General features: G+C 30.7%; 3 long non-coding RNA genes across 6 annotated transcripts in view; all 3 read left to right on the forward strand.

Annotated features, from left to right (window-relative positions):
- Nucleotides 1-3063: 3063 nt before the first annotated feature.
- Nucleotides 3064-12330, forward strand: part of LOC112906738 — a 16048-nt gene continuing 6781 nt past the window's right edge. Inside the window, exons 1-2 of the long non-coding RNA XR_003232545.1 lie at nt 3064-3129; nt 4182-4354. This is a non-coding gene — a long non-coding RNA (uncharacterized LOC112906738). The remainder of the gene's footprint in view (nt 3130-4181; nt 4355-12330) is intronic.
- LOC108733109 lies at nt 4449-7356 on the forward strand. Of its 3 annotated transcripts, none has more exons than XR_003232542.1 (7): nt 4449-4541; nt 4750-4939; nt 5286-5407; nt 5797-5936; nt 6365-6467; nt 6550-6861; nt 7224-7356. It is a non-coding gene; the product is annotated as an uncharacterized LOC108733109 (long non-coding RNA). The 3 variants fall into 3 exon arrangements; XR_003232541.1 differs by having other exon boundaries at nt 6687-6861; XR_003232540.1 differs by having other exon boundaries at nt 6365-6861.
- Nucleotides 9246-10468, forward strand: LOC108743527. 2 transcript variants are annotated; one of them, XR_001938847.2, is made up of 4 exons: nt 9246-9437; nt 9587-9764; nt 10016-10160; nt 10243-10468. It is a non-coding gene; the product is annotated as an uncharacterized LOC108743527 (long non-coding RNA). The 2 variants fall into 2 exon arrangements; XR_001938846.2 differs by having other exon boundaries at nt 10016-10468.

The following is a 12330-nucleotide window of genomic DNA, read 5'->3' on the forward strand; positions in this document are numbered from 1 at the left end:
AATATTTTGTCAATAATAATTCAGTTCAAAAAAATTAAGTTGTATAAGTTTTATTTTGAATGTGAAAAATTAATTGTATACACCAGCTTAACTTATAACCTTTTAGGGAATTTTTGGCTCATTATTATTGACAAAATATTTCATAAGGCAGTACTATTTTTGAATTGTGTATATGTTTATTTGGATTGTATTGTACAAATTGTAGGTAGAAATTAATTTTTTCTGGTAGCAGCTTTGGGAAACTCTGAAATCTTAACAAAGTCCATATGAAACTTCAGTATTGTTTAATTTACTTTGAATTTTGGATTCACACTGTACCATTTCTTTATTTAATTTATAATATGAAAACATGAAATTTAAAAAAGAAACACTGACTGTAATAGTTTTGAAAATTAATCCTTGATTTTGTTGCAGTTAATTTTGTTAGCAATATTGTAAATGGGTTACTTATTTCTTTGGAACGCTGATGCTGAGATAGAAGTAATGAACAGTGAGTTTTGTTTGTATTACTTGTATGTTTTTCATTTTATTATAAGATCACGTCTCTAGAAAATTAAAAGATCGTGCCGTACTTTGATTTAATTTTTGACTTATGCTATACCAAGGTCCTCCTTGACTCATCTCTTTAATAATAACTAGCACCTGTAAGTATATTCCTTTTAAGTAGTTTTTCTTAACTAATCGAAAAAACAAGTTCACTGTCCTATAATATTTAAGGTTATTAAAAATCATTTGATAGGCAACTAGTACAACAGCTCTGTTCTGTTAGCTGCGTAGCATTAAGGTTTTAAAATCTTATTTTTTCATAAAAATTGTAAGGACAGTGACATATAGTAATCATGATAAAAACAAAGCAATGAATTTTTAATCGTGTGCCCAAAGATTGAGAAATTATCACTAACAAAACTTTTTAAAACTTGAAGTAACAGTTTAATACATTACCAATAACTGGGACACCCTGTATATAAACGTGGAATGTGAAAATATAAAGCATAAACCAATGTATTCACATGTAGAATATGCGGATGTGGTGGTTACATATGGACGGTGCAGTGGGAATGCACCGGCGGTATCACGCGAATACTCTTCATCATTGCCGGAGCAGTTGGGGCTTTCGGTAAGGTCACTACCCTTACGTTTATGTACTATATCAGTGAGTGGTGCGAAGTGGCTCATTCTACTTCTTTTTCATGTACTTTCTTTCTCCTTAATTTTTCTGGAGTACTGATCAGACATAGTGTATATAATATAGGGGATGGGGATACTGTTGCATACCTTAATCTAACCTACTCAGCAACACCTATGAGCAACACTAACTTAGGTTAGGTTAAGGTTTGCAACGGTGCCCCTTCCCCTGATATATATATATATATATACGATTCTACCTGTGAAGCCGGATAAGCTTCTAAAAGTATAGTATCAACCATATCTGCTACATCTTTAGGTTCCTTTTTGCAAGCTTCTATGTAATCATTAAACCATTTTTCTGGAACAATCTAAAATATTATTAAACTAACTTTTGTAACAAAAAATTAATAGGTGGAAATGCAATTACTCCTGTGACTTCATACACATCATTAATATTTATTTGCTCATTTTTTCCTCTGAGTCTAGAACAACTCTGTAAACATGTTATTGCTCTCCTCATGTCACCCCCCACAGCACTGACAACAACATTAAAAACATCTTCTTCACATAACACTCCTTCTTCCTTACAGNAGTTGTTTCGTAAAAAGCGACTGCTTTTAGTTAACGGCAAGATCAATAGTAAGTCATAGATGTAAGTTTTCATGATTAGGTCATTTTAAGCTATTTCTAACAAGAAAAATCCGTGATGCGGAAGTTTATCTTTCAATCTGTTCCCTTTTGCTCATTAATTACCATAAATAAGTTATTATGGACATGACAACCTTAATAACTGCTTTTGAGAATTATTTTACCATATATCCACATGTAGGCTTTTAAAGAGTTGTTTCTTAATAAGCTTTAATATCGTAATAAACTATTTCGAAACTAAGCATTGTATTGGTTCTGGCAAGTTGAAGAGTTTTTAATAAATTTTTGAGCTTGTGTTTAATGTGATATAATAGTAATTATAAAATATAGTACTATTGTATATACATTAATGGTCAGTTAATAACAAATCGCCTGCATCACTTCACAAGAAGCGAAAAAAAGTTTTTTAATGTAATTTAGATTAGATGGATACAAGCCAGAGAGTATGAGGATACCAACATTTAAACAATTTATTCAATAGGATAATTTATTAATCAGGTTTTATTTATGATAAATCCCCCTATTTTAAATGGAAGGTTGTTTTACTCATTAGTATTTGGTGTTATATTTTAAAAACGGTCTAGTTGCAGAAATAAACTTTAATGGCTGATGTCGCAACAATACATCAACAATTAAAAAATCATAATGGCCGACTTAGACAACAATACATCAACAATTAACAAATAATAATGGCCGACAGTAGCAACTATAATGTTGAAATAAAGATGATTGATTAATTATAGTATGTAGATGATTAATTGTAATACGTAGACTTAAATGTCAGGAAATTTTGTAGTAATCGCGGGTAACTAATTAACGTTAGATGTGTTAACTATAAATAAGCGAATTGCAGCACCGCAAAGTAAGTTCTGTTTTGAATAATTCAGTTCAAAAAAATTAAGTTGTATAAGTTTTATTTTGAATGTGAAAAATTAATTGTATACACCAGCTTAACTTATAACCTTTTAGGGAATTTTTGGCTCATTATTATTGACAAAATATTTCATAAGGCAGTACTATTTTTGAATTGTGTATATGTTTATTTGGATTGTATTGTACAAATTGTAGGTAGAAATTAATTTTTTCTGGTAGCAGCTTTGGGAAACTCTGAAATCTTAACAAAGTCCATATGAAACTTCAGTATTGTTTAATTTACTTTGAATTTTGGATTCACACTGTACCATTTCTTTATTTAATTTATAATATGAAAACATGAAATTTAAAAAAGAAACACTGACTGTAATAGTTTTGAAAATTAATCCTTGATTTTGTTGCAGTTAATTTTGTTAGCAATATTGTAAATGGGTTACTTATTTCTTTGGAACGCTGATGCTGAGATAGAAGTAATGAACAGTGAGTTTTGTTTGTATTACTTGTATGTTTTTCATTTTATTATAAGATCACGTCTCTAGAAAATTAAAAGATCGTGCCGTACTTTGATTTAATTTTTGACTTATGCTATACCAAGGTCCTCCTTGACTCATCTCTTTAATAATAACTAGCACCTGTAAGTATATTCCTTTTAAGTAGTTTTTCTTAACTAATCGAAAAAACAAGTTCACTGTCCTATAATATTTAAGGTTATTAAAAATCATTTGATAGGCAACTAGTACAACAGCTCTGTTCTGTTAGCTGCGTAGCATTAAGGTTTTAAAATCTTATTTTTTCATAAAAATTGTAAGGACAGTGACATATAGTAATCATGATAAAAACAAAGCAATGAATTTTTAATCGTGTGCCCAAAGATTGAGAAATTATCACTAACAAAACTTTTTAAAACTTGAAGTAACAGTTTAATACATTACCATAAATTATAAATCTTTCTATATGTTTAACTTGGTCAAGCATTTGAAATAAAAAATATAACAAATTATGTACTCTGCGTTTCTCTAATATATGTTTTTATTTAATTTTGCCCTTACATAATTTGATTCTTTAAAATTTTGTTCTTGATTTATTGTTAATGAAACTTTTTAGTGCTAAGTGTTTTATTTTTTCTTGGCAGTGCAATACTCCTTTATTAATTTGATCTTATATACTATTAGGTTGCATATATTTAGCTTTTAATTCATTATAACAGAATTGCAATGATTCAAAAGCAAAATATTGCTCCAATTTTTAAAATTAATAATATACTTTAATTTGAACTATTATAGGTACCAAATTTCATATAAAAACAGTTGTTATTTTAATAACGGTTTATTAAAACAAAGCAGTTTTTTTCCAGAGCATAGCGGTACCCCAAAGAACTGTAAAAAATATGTATAATATATTTATTTGATATCAACAAAGAATAGGATTTGACATTGTTTTATATATATAGTATACTGTATTATGTACGTTTTTTAGCAGGGAGGCAAAATGAATTATATCAGAATACTGTTTCATAATATTTTATTTTACAGGAACATAAAACTAGGGATGCTATGTATTATAAAACATCGGTTGTGTCGGTCCTTTTTCACTCTGGAAAGTAACAGTAACTGAAGTCCCGAAAAAAGCGTGAAGGTCATTTTTTGGATTGGGAACGGAGACAGGACTGTTAAAGGAAGGATTTATAACGTTGTGAAATGGATTGGTAAGTAAAGTATCAACTAAAAATAATAGAAAGTAGTGGAAATACTAGAAACCTCAATTTCTTAAACATTTGTAATATACTGTCAANTCCTGAAGTAGCTCTACCTATGGTCTTAAACAAAGCATGAAAGTGCCCTTTTTCTATTGGGAACGGAGACAGTTTGCTGAAGAAAGGATTTATGACAATGGTATGTAACAGTATCAATTAAAAATAGTAAATGAGATCCCAGAAACTTCAATTTGTTAGACATTTGTAACTTGCTTCAGTGGACAACTTTCAAACAACGTTTCAGAAGCAGAATTAATGTGGAAGGGATCTTTCCATAAGTGTATATGTTACTGATTTACTTCATTAAAAAATGGTAATTAATTACTTTTTCTTGTCTGTTTCTACAGATTGTCCAAATAACGAGAAGGAATTGCAGTTAATTTTGATGCTACTGAAACAACGGATGATTTTGACATCTTCAATGGGTGGCAATTGGAAATTAATAACAACAAATTGTCTGCAGTGGCATCTCTTCTAGATATGGTTTGCTCATCACACTAGTAGACTTTAGAACGCCACTTTCTACAATTAGTTAAGGTGAGAATAGATGACTTCATTAATATTAATTGCTCTTTATTAATCTGTTATGGAATTTCTGTTAACAATTGTCTATTGTCAACAATATAAATTGGGGTTACTGTGCGTCTATATTTCTTGACAGTTCTTGTTTTCCAAAGAACAAATTGACATTTATCATTGATCCATGGAGTTTCTTTTTAACCTTTTATCTATGTCATGATCTATGGTTGCGATGTAAAATGGCGTAAAAGTAACGCTTATCATTTTATAATTCAACTGTTTTATTTGCATTTTGGTGTGTTTTTAGTTGTGTTTCTCAATAATTAGTTTAATTAATATGTCTTTTTTTTGTCAATTTTTGCAGGTTATCCAACAAATGAGAGGAAGTTAATGTTCAGTTAGATAGATAATTGGTCTTCAAATACCACACGTTATTAACGAGGGTTGAATCTTACAATAGAGGACTGTGTCGACATTACACTTAAGGTAAGATTTTCAAACTTGTAAATTATAATTAATGATATTTTTTTTAATATAGACATGTGAATAAAATCGTTAAAACAGCTAATTTTATTAATAAGACGTTACATTTCAAATTTTCATTATTAATTTAGGCATGGTATTTATTGTAACTAAATTTCATATAAAAACAGTTGTTATTTTAATAACAGTTTATTAAAACGAAGCAGTTTGTTCCAGAGCATAGCAGTACCCCAAAGAACTAAAAATTATGTATAATATATTTATTTGATATTAACAAAGAATAGGATTTGACATTATTTTATGTATATAGTATATTGTATTATGTACGTCTTTTAGTAGGGAGGCAAAATGAATTGTATCAGAATACTGTTTCATAATATTTTATTTTACAGGAACATAAAATTAGTTATGCTATGTATTATGAAAAGTAGCAGTAACTGAAGTCCCGAAAAAAGCGTGAAGGTGCCTTTTTTGGATTGAGAACGGAGGCAGGATTGTTAAAGGAAGAATTTAAAAATTGCGAAATGGATTGGTAAGTAAAATATCAACTAAAAATAATAGAAAGTAGTGGAAATACTAGAAACCTCAATTTCATAACCATTTGTAATATACTGTCGAAAGATAGATTTTAAACAACGTTTTGTAAATGTCTGAAGCAGAACATCAAAATTAATGAGGAAAATCAAAAAATTACATATGTACTGTATGCTTTTGTCCTATTTTGGTACAAAATAACTACAAATTATAGGCTAATAACTTTATAAGATTCAAATTCTAAATAACTAAATTCGACAGATTTTAGCATTGTGTGTATTTAATTGCGCTCAAAGTTTTTTTATAAATAACAATAAGGTACTTCAAAAATGTTGTACTGCAATTACCAAGTTTCTTAGTTTCATTCGTTTAATGTTTAGAAAATTCAATTTCTTGTCCGTTTGATTGAATTTTACTGTACCACAGGAATGCGATAAGCCCACAAGTCAACGTAGTTGTACCTGAATGAAAGTGTCTTTTTTCTATTGGGAACGGAGACAGTGTGCTGAAGAAAGGATTTATGACAATGGTATGTAACAGTATCAATTAAAAATAATAAATGAGATCCCAGAAACTTCAATTTGTTAGACATTTGTAATTTGCTTCAGCAGACAACTTTCAAACAACGTTTCAGAAGCAGAACAGCAGAATTAATGTGGAAGGAAGGGATCTTTCCATGAGTGTGCATGTTACTGATTTACTTCATTAAAAATGGTAATTAATTCCTTTTTCTTGTCTGTTTCTACAGATTGTCCAAATAATGAGAAGGAATTGCAGTTTGCAGACGTCTTCAATGGGTGGCAATTGGAAATTAATTTGGAAGTCACAGAAACAACAAATTGTCTGCAGTGGCATCTCTCCTGGATATGATTTGCTCATCACACTAGTAGACTTTAGAACGCCACTTTCTACAATTAGTTAAGGTGAGAATAGATGCCTTCATTAATATTAATTGCTCTTTATTAATCTGTTATGGAATTTCTGTTAACAATTGTGTATCGTCAACAATATAAATTGAGGTTATTGTGCATCTATATTTCTTGGCAGTTTTTGTTTTCCACAGAACAAATTGATCTATGGAGTTTCTTTTTAACCTTTTTCTATTGTCTGCATCATAAATTGACGTCCTGTTATTTGACATTCGTCTATGTCATGATCTATGGTTGCGATGTAAAATGGCGTAAAAGTAACGCTTGTCATTTTATAATTTAGCTGTTTGATATGTTCTTAGTTGTATTTCTCAATAATTAGTTTAATTAATATGTGTTTTTGTCCATTTCTGCAGGTTATCTAACAAATGAGAAGAAGTTAAAGTTCAGTTCGGCCGTATTGAAACAACCATTGTCTACATGGGTGTGGTCTTTTGTGAACTATATTCTTGGTTTGCTGTTTTCGTCTTCGCTTTGCAGCATTATGCAGTTAGTTTTGACCTGATGAGTGAGAGCAACTGGATATTTATTTGAATTCCACTGAAATAACAAATTTTCTGAATTGGCATTCCTCCTGGATTTGGTTTGTTTTTCACACCTGCAAACTTTGGAACATTAGAGTCTACAGTTAATTAAGGTAGGAATACATTACATAATTAATTTTAATTGCTCTTTATTAATCTGTTACCACCGTATCTGTTTCAGATCGACGTTGGAGAATACAAAGATGACCCCGTAGTTAAAATAGTTCTCTATCTTGCATGTTCTCTCTAGTAGAATTCATTAAGTTGATTTTATTCAAATTAATTTTTTATTTTGCATGCTTATTTTTGTTCATTTTGTTTGAAGTAATTGTTGTAGTAGTAGCAGTAACTCTTTTAGTAGTTGTAGTGTAGTCTAACATGTCTCTTGCTTACCTCTTCGCTTAGCTTACTGCATATTCTTACTATAAATTGCTTTGCATTTACCCTACGTCTTCTACATGATTCAATGTTTCGTTATCGTGTGTCTTCCTTCTCACCCTTGTGGAACTAGGGAGGGCCTCCCCGAACGACTTCCCTTGGGCTTAGCTATTTAGTTGATCTTAAAAGTGTCTTATACACTTTTCGCGAGTCTACTCTAGCGTTACTTCCTTTCAGACNATAAATAACAGTAAGGTACTTTTAACATTATACTGCAATTACATAGTTTCTTAATTTGATTCGTTTAATGTTTAAAACATTGAACTTTTTGTCCATTTGGTCGAATTTTATTGTACCACAGGAATGCCATAAACCCACAAGTCAACATTTTCGTGAAGTTATGTATGTTTTTATAATAGTTTACAATTAGACTATTTTTGTTTTGTTGGTCGTGTTCTTTTTTTATTTTTGTCAATGTGTACTTTAAGTTCCCTAGACCTAAAGTGAACACATTTTCATTGAGACAAAGCGGGACAAATGTGATGAAATGAGAATTACAATTTAGTTATATATATTTTATTGTATACATTCATATACTTGTACAAAAATTTATTTATTATTAATTATTGGTAACTATAAATATATCTGTAAAAAAATAATAATTTGAACATCATTATTTTTAATCAAATTAAATTTTTTAATTAAAAAAAATATGATTCTCTTTACGGTCATATTTTTCACGAGTGAATACTTTGCAATAGATTCGGATCATTTATTAAAATGTCGAAATATTTCACATGAATTGGTCAAATTATATATTTTTACAGTACATTTAAAATAAGAAATGCAGATATTTTCTAAAAAGCGGGACATTTTTAAAAATCAGCGGGACGCAGGACAGCACGAAAAAGCGGGACTGTCCCGCCAAAATCGGGACGTGTGGTCACTTTATCTAAACCAAATAAATTGACGATAATAAGTAGAGTTTATTTAACTAGTCTGACAAATAAAAAGAGAAATGAGTCGTCATGCTGAACAGGTAGAAACGATCGAGAAATTAAAAATTCCAGTGGTGTAGTGTACCAAATTATATATAAGGAGGAGGATAATAATTGATTACAATTTTAATTTTTGTTTCTTTAAAATAAATGCACATTTAGGCGTCTATATAAATATTATTTTAAATGTGGATGACCACATTGTCGTGCTGCATATCCTCTTATCTGTGCCCATATGGAATTGAGGTTGCAGTGGTACGGAGATAATCCGACTGCACATAATTTGGTCTATGTCGCTTTACTAAAGATACCAGTTCCGCTTTAATGGCGTTATTGTGGAATGGTGTTCCTTTTTCTTGAAGCCATTGTTAAATTTCGGCCTTCNCCGTTCGGTTCTTGTCCATCTTGCCATTTTGTATTAAAAGCGACGCTACTCCGCCATTTTAAAATTTTGCAATTTAGCAATTTTACTTGCTTTTCGATGCGTGTTTTTATTGTATTTAAAGTTTTATTTATTTAATAGTATTGTGAATTAGTTTCGCTTCTTAATTTTTTACAGATCGATGATAAACGAGAGGCGGAGAGGACATGGAAGTTCGTTTTGATGCTAGCGTAAAAGAAGTTGTTCGATGTGATGTTCTTTCTATAAATAATTTTGCAGATAATTGAGGTGAGCATAAATACATGCTATAATTATTAGTGAGAGCATACAGTACATTTATTTTGTATTAGCTTTAACATTGTATTATGCACGTTATTTACTAGGGAAGCTAGATTATAATATTTTTTAATACTCATTCATAAAATTTCATTTCACAGGAACATTATAAAAATTCTGGATGCCATTAAGTTACAGACCGTTGGTTACATCAGTCCTCCTTCGTTTCAGGGAGTAGCTGTACCTATAGCCCAAGGGAATGCACGAAAGTGATTTTTTTTCCATTGAGAATGAAGACAGTATGTTTTTGCTGAAGGAAGGATTCATGACAATGAATTGGTAAGTACTAGTATCAATTAAAAACAGTAAATGAGGTCCAGTAACTTTAATTTCTTAGCCATTTGTTACTTTCAATAGACAACTTTCAAACAACGTTTCAGAAATGGCAGAAACAGAACAGCAAAAGTAATGTGGAACTGCTCTTTTCAACAGTTTGAATGAACTTTACCACCACATTGCTACTTGAAAATAATATTGATTTACTTGCTTTAAAGTGGTAATTAATTACTTTTTCTTGCCCGTTTCTATAGACTGCCCAACATATGAGAAGGGGGAGACTGCTGGAAATTAATTTGGAAACCGCTGAAACAATAGATTGCAGTGGCATCTCTCCTGGCTTTGGCTTGCTCGTTACACATTTAGACTTTAGAATATTAGTTTCTGCAATTAATTAAGGTGAGAATGCATAAGATAATTATTGTGAATTGCTCTTTATTAATCTGTTGTGGTATTTCTTTTAAAACTTGTCTATTCACAGTGTAAATTGTCGTTATCGTGAATGTATGGTATTCTCACGATTATCTATTGTCTGCAGTATAAATTGACGTTACGGCTACAGTGCATCTATGGTATCTCATTTAACAATTATCTATTGTCTACATCATAAATTGACGTTATGCATCTATGATTATTTCACATTTATCTATGTCATGATGTAAAGTGACGTTTCTCGCCATTTTATAATTCAATCTATTTTACTTGCTTTTTGGTGCGTGCTTTTAAGTGTGTTAAATCCCTTACTTAATTAACAGGGCGATTAATATGTTTTTAGCCCATTTCTACAGATATTCCAACAAATGAGAGAGAATAAAATTCAGTTTGGTTGTACTGAATCAGCCAATGTCTACAAGGGTGTTGTCTTTCGTGGGCTATATTCTTGATTTGCTGATTTCATCTCCGCTTTGCAACATTATGCAGTTAATTTTGGTCCTGAGAATGGGAGGCAATTGGAAATTAATTTGGAAGCCACTGAAACATCAAGTTGTCTGCAGTGCTATCCCTCCTAAATTCGGTTTGCTCATCATACTGGTAGACATTAGAACGCTACTTTCTGCAGTTGGTTAAGGTAAGAATACCTGACATAATTAAATATTAATTGCTGTTTGTTAATCTGTAATGGCATGTCTTTTAACAGTTAACTATATCAATTGACATTATGACGTATTTGTAGTATTGCTTTCAGGTACCTATTGTTCTCAGCATCTGTGATATTTCGTTTAACATGTATCTATTGTGTACAGCTTAAATTGACTTCGTCCATCCATGATTATTTCACATTTGTCTGTCATTATGCAAACTTGACGCTTGTCGCCATTTTATGATTCAGCTGTTTTACTTGCTTTTTGATGCCTGCTTTTAAGTGTGTTAGATCCCTTCCTTAATTAATAGGGTGATTAATATATTTTTTGTCCATTTCTACAGATATTCCAACAAATGAGAGAGAATAAGTTCAGTTTGGTTGTACTGAAACAGCCAAGGTCTACATGGGTGTGGTCTTCCGTGGATTATATTCTTCATTTGCTGATTTCGTCTTCGCCTTGCAACATTATGCAGTTAATTTTCAACCCATGAGTGAAAGCAACTGGATAGTTATTTGAATTCCACTGAAATAACATATTCTCTGCTATGGTATTCCTCCTGGAGTTGGTTTGCTTTTCACACTTGTAAACTTTGGAACGTTACGTTCTACAATTAATTAAGGTGATAATACTTGATATAATTAATTTTAATTGCTCTTTATTAATCTTTTATGGAATTTCTGTTAACAATTTTCTATTGTCAACAGTATAAATTGAGGTTTTTGCGCATCTCTATCTCTTGACAGTTTTTATTTTCCACAGAGTAAATTAACATTTATCATTGATTTATGGATTTTGTTTTTAACCTTCTATTGTCTGGATCGTATTGACGTCGTGTTATTTGACATTTATCTATTCCGTGATCGATGGTTGTGATGTAAAATGGCGTGAAGAACGCTTGTTATTTTATAATTCACTATTTTACTTGCTTTTTGGTGCGATTTTATTTGTGTTTAATGTTTCTTATTTATAAGTGTAATTAACATGTCATTTTGTTCTTTTCTGTAGGTTATGCAATAAGTGAGAGAGATTTAATGTTCAGTTTGGTGATACTGAATCAGCCAAGGTCTACATGGGTGTGGTCTTCCGTGGATTATATTCTTGATTTGCTGTTTCGTCTTTGTCTTGTAACAATCCAGTTAATTTTCAACCCATGAGTGAGAGCAACTGGATATTTATTTGAATTCCACCGAAATTACAAATTCTCTGCTATAGTATTCCTCCTGGAGTTGGTTTACTTTTTACAGCTGTAAACCTTGGAAGGTTACGTTCTATAATTAATTAAGGTGAGAATACTTGATATAATTAATTTTAATTGCTCTTTATTAATCTGTTTGCCACCGTATCTGTTTCAGATCGACGTTGGAGAAGACAAAGATGACCCAGTAGTTGAAATAGTTCTTTATCTTGCATGCTCTATCTAGTAGAATTCATTAAGTTCGTTTTATTCAAATTAATTTTTTATTTTGCATGTTTTTTTTGTTTTT

Source organism: Agrilus planipennis, unplaced genomic scaffold, assembly GCF_000699045.2.
Source record: "Agrilus planipennis isolate EAB-ADULT unplaced genomic scaffold, Apla_2.0 scaffold53, whole genome shotgun sequence".
Taxonomy (NCBI): domain Eukaryota; kingdom Metazoa; phylum Arthropoda; class Insecta; order Coleoptera; family Buprestidae; genus Agrilus; species Agrilus planipennis.